This window comes from Sapajus apella, unplaced genomic scaffold (genome assembly GCF_009761245.1).
Source record: "Sapajus apella isolate SASKATOON/1434 unplaced genomic scaffold, GSC_monkey_1.0 scaffold18, whole genome shotgun sequence".
Taxonomy (NCBI): domain Eukaryota; kingdom Metazoa; phylum Chordata; class Mammalia; order Primates; family Cebidae; genus Sapajus; species Sapajus apella.
Window position 1 is genome coordinate 11,342,993 of NW_022436958.1, and position 5,453 is coordinate 11,348,445.

Below are 5,453 nucleotides of genomic sequence, written 5' to 3' on the forward strand. Positions count from 1 at the left end.
GATTTGTTAAGTGCCAGATACTCTAACCTCTGTTTAAATGTCTTCACTGACGGGCAGTTTAGAGCCTATTCCATTAATTTTTGTAATTTAAATTGGATTCTACTGCTCTGTAATCTAAATTAATTGGTCCTAGTTACCAAGAGTGACACTGAATAAGTAAAACCTATAGTTCATATGTATAGGCAAGACAAGGTTCTTCAACTATTTGATAACGACAGTTCTTTCCACATCAATGTTCCCCTAGTCAGTGAACTATCTCTAGTTCTTCCACAGTGTGATTTCTAGACAAAAATAATTTTCTATTCTGGGCATCCTCTTCCAGATTTATGCCCATTTATTGACACTATTCTAAAACTGAATATAATACTCTAGATATAGCCTGGTTGATGTAGAATTCAAGGACACTGATACATTGCATGTTCTAGATATGTTATTTGTGTTAGTAAAATCAAAGTTTGCATTAGATTTCGTGGCAACCCTGTTTCATGATAGGTTTATACTAGACTTGCGCTCCATTAAAACTTCTAGCATTATTTCTCTACATAAACTATCATTAATCTAAGACTCACACATTATATACTTGTGGGTTGACTTTTTTACTGTAATTGTCAGGCTTAAATTTCAACTGGTTGTTCTTAGCACCTCTTTCCTACTTTCTGGAAAATTCTAAGTATTTATTTTTATTAGTCAAAATATTATCAACACATTGTGCCTGTGTTTAATAATAATGTGCATACAAGAAAAGTGACTGTTTTTTTAACTTTTTTCAAGTAATTAGTGAGAACTTGACCAAGAAAATAGACATAGGACTAACTTCTAGTAAGGTAACTTCAAGATAATATTGATTCACCAAAAAACACACTTTAGATATGGCTATTTAACAAGCTACAAATTTACTTAATGTCCTATTATTCAACTGAGATGTTTCCATCTTTTCCATTAAGATATAAAAAGAAGCTGTGAAATGTTTTGCTGAAATCCAGTTGCAGTAAATCTCAAGACAGTGCAGCGAACAAATATTCCACTCATAGTAGCAAAAGTAAAAAAATAATGTGCCATAATTTATTTGAGGACAGGATGATTCAGTTAGCATTTCCAAATTGCTGACAGATACTAATCTTCAGGTGTCTGCTAGGGAAAAAATTAGAAATTGTGTTATTCTTAAAATACTGCCAACATTCTTCACACTCTTTACTCATTATTATGGTGTGATGGCTAATTTTCTGTGTCAATCTGAATGGGTTAAAGAAGCACAGATAACTAGTAAAACATTATTTCTGAGTGTGTCTGTGAAGGTGTTTTTGGTAGAGAATAGCAACTGAATCCAGTAGAAAGAAGATTGCCTTCACCAATATGGACAGGTATACAATTCACAGAGGGCCCAAAGAGAACAAAAAGGTGGAAGAAAGGCAAATAAACCTTCTGTCTGAACTGGGGCATTCACCTCCTCCTGCTGGGAAAAGTTGATGTTTCTCATTCTTAGATCTTTGGACTCAAACTGAATCACTGGCCTTCCTGGTTCTCCAACTTGCAGAGGGCAGGTATTGGGACTTCTCAGCCTCCATAATCCCATCAGCTAGTTTTCATTATATATATATACACACACATACATACATACATATATACACACACACACACACACATATGTGCACATATACGTATATACACACATATATACACATACATATATATTATATACCTATTTTATATATATAATATGTATATATTTTAGGGTTCTCCAGTAGAAAAAATATATATATTTTCTATTGGATTTATATATATATTCTATTGGATTTATTGTATATATTCTATTGTGTATGTATATATACACATATTTTTTTTCTATTGGATTTATTTTACTGGAGAACCCTAAAACACATTATATATATACATATAAACACACGCATATACATACACATATATGTGTATATATACATGTGTATGTATATGTGTATATATGTTTTAGGGTTTATATATATGTTTATGTGTAGCTATATGTGTACACATATGTGTACACATACATACACATAAACATGTTTCTTTTTCAAAAAGATCAAAATAAACTCAAGGCTTCATAAACTATGAAAGAAATATCCTTTTAATTGCATAAAGCTCAACATAATGTGTTGAATGGAAAGAAGAGAAGGAAGGGAGAGGACACGAGAGAGCAGAAGTGAGAAGGAGCGAGACATTGACAATAAGCAAAAGTGCCTCCTGTGATTCCATGCAGCACCACAGCATCTGAGAAAACAAAGATGAACATAAGACAGTCCCTGCCTTCAAGGAGCTTCCAGTTCAGATACGATAAAACTATATATGCAATTCAGGACATAGGCATGGGCAAGGACTTCATGACTAAAACACCAAAAGCAATGGCAACAAAAGCCAGCATTGACAAATGGGATCTAATTAAACTTAAGAACTTCTGCACAGCAAAAGAAACTGTCATTAGAATGAACTGGGAACCAACAAAATGGGAAATAATTTTTGCAATCTACCCATCTGACAAAGGCCTAATATCCAGAATCTACAAAGAACTTAAACAAATTTACAAGAAAAAAAAAAAAAAGTGGGAGAAGGATATGAACAAACACTTCTCAAAAGAACACATTTATGCAGCCAACAAACACATGAAAAAAAGCTCATCATCACTAGAAATACCATCTGACCCATCAATCCCATTGCTGGGTATGTACCCAAAGGATTATAAAACACTCATTATAAAGACACATGCACACATATGTTTATTGCTTCACGGTTCACCATTGCAAAGACTTGGAACCAACCCAAATGCCCATCAATGATAGACTGGATAAAGAAATGTGGCACATATACACCGTGGAATACTATGTAGCCATAAAAAAGGATGAGCTTGTGTCCTTTGTAGGGACATGGATGAAGCTGGAAACCATTGTCCTCAGCAAACTGACACATGAACAGAAAACCAAACACTGCATATTCTCACTCACAAGTGGGTATGAACAATGAGAACACATGGACACAGGGAGGGGTACATCACACACCAGGGCCTGTCAGGGGGTGGGGGAGCTAGGGGAGGGATTGCAGAGGGTGGGAGGATTGGGGAGGGATAGCATTAGAAGAAACACCTTATGTAGATGATGAGGGGATGGATGCAGCAAACCACCATGGCACATGTATACCTATGTAAAAAACCAGCACAATCTGTGCATGTACCCCAGAACTTCAGGTATAATTTTTTTTAAAAAAAGAATATCTACCTCATTTTAGCTTTGGTTTGAGTCTTAGCCATGGAATTTCAACTTAACTTTCTCTAAATTTTTTGAAGTATTCTTTGGAAAAATCTGGTATCAGGTCCGTTCAAGTTACATTTCCCTTTGTTCCTATAACAAACTTCTATCTCATCACAGTCATTTCTATCCCAAACTTCCTAACACTATCCTTTTATCAGTCTTTCTTATTGGTTAAAATAAATTCAGACCAGCAGTTTCTCAACATTTTTTCTTGCACGTTTTCTTAGAATTCATTGTCAGCTAGGAAAATTAACCATGTACAGACATCTGTTTTTAATAGGAAACTTCTAGTAATGCCCAAAAGTTAAAAAAAAAAAACAAAAAATCGGCCACACTTTTGTATCTTTGTCTTGCCTCTACTAGTTTTGTAATCTACGTCATGAAGACTTCATATTCTGCATCTGACCAGGCATGCTGTAATCCATTGCACAATGATGTTTCTTTATATCTTTCCAGAAATCTGTCTACCATTTATCACACCTTTAATGTGTTAAAAATAGATTATCTTACTATGCCTTTATACTCCACATTGTTTGAATAAGACAGGTATACTTCCCACTCTTATATTACATTCCTAAATTTCTACCCATTAAGTCTCAATATTACACTAAAGTTTGTTTTTACCACTGCTCAAAATTAAATTTTCAAAGTTGTCATTGGCCAACTGAGGTCATAATTTTCAGCCCTGTCTTCCCAATCACTTGCACATTCACTGTCACTGTTCTTTTACCTACACACGTCATATTCTGTAACAGTTTGAACATACAGATCTTCTTTATTCCAGGAATTTATTTCTCCTCCATACAAATTCCATAAAACTTTACCGAATGGAGCCTCCCCTCTCCTTGACAACCACATTCTCCAATTTTCACAGTATGCACATCATATTTGCCAATTCATGGTCAAAAAAAAAAAACTATTCTTCAAGAAAGAAATGTTTGAGATAGCATGAAAATCAATCAAAGTCATAAAAAGCAAAATATGAACCGAACGAAATGTTTAAAATAACACTCCAGTTTTCTGTGACTCAGTTTCATATTTGTAGACATTTCAGGAACTGCATATGGAAATGGCATTTATCTTTGGTTATGTAATTTATCAAACATATTAAAAGTTATTAGTATTTAGTGGGATATTTGCCCAATTTTTGCCATTGTATCTTTGCTACTGCTACCTACCAACTAAGTATGTTAAAGCTTTGTATATAAAGCTCTGTCCTTCATCCTGGTTTTTGGGACAGCGCTTTATGTCTCTCCTGGTACCTAAAAGCATACCTCATTGTTTCAGGGACATTCAGATTCCACTCCCAAAGGTCTGGTTTCATACTCAAGATGCAACAAATGATTTTGCTTCAGGAATTAAAATGCTGTTTTCTTTGAAACACTCCCCCTCACCAACCTATCCATGAGAATTTTGAATCTCCAATCTTCACAAGAACATTTTCCTCTCCTCACTTCCTTCTTGCATCACCTCCCCCAACTTATTTAAAATGACTTCACCTCCTTTAATAAGCCATACCATAAACAATAGTCTCCAAATCTTTACCTTCTACCCAGCACATAGTCAGAGTTCTCATAATTGTCACAGCTTCAAGAAGAAAAATCTAGCTCAATTACTCTAAGTAATCATTTCCTGCACCAGTTATCTATGGCTGCATAATTACCCCGAAACTTTGTGGCATGAAATAACCATTTATTATTTCTGGTGATTCTTTGGGTCAACTGAGCAGTTTCTGCTGTTCTCACCTAGTCTCAGTCAGATGGGATGTGAAATGCTAAAAGTGGTACAGTAGGCACCTAGTCAGACATGAACAGGACGGAAGAGGGCTCCCCGACATAGACACTAGAAGTATTGGGCGACCATCACGTGATGGTCAGGTAGGTGTTAACTGTCTCGCTAAAATAACAATTGATCACAGCTGGTGCCAGGGAACGCAGTCTCTAATAGATAGAAAACACCTGAGACTGGTGATCAGCCGCTTCCCAATAAGATCTCAGGAGTGAGGAGACATAACGCAAAACTCCAGAAGTATGCCAATGTATAAAACCCCAAGTCAAGGGACCAAGCAGTGGACTTGGTCTCTCAAGTCACCCACTCAGCCCTCTTCCAAGTGTACTTTCCTTCCTTTCACTACTGCTCTAAAGCTTTTTAATAAATTTTCACTCCTGCTCCAAAACTTGC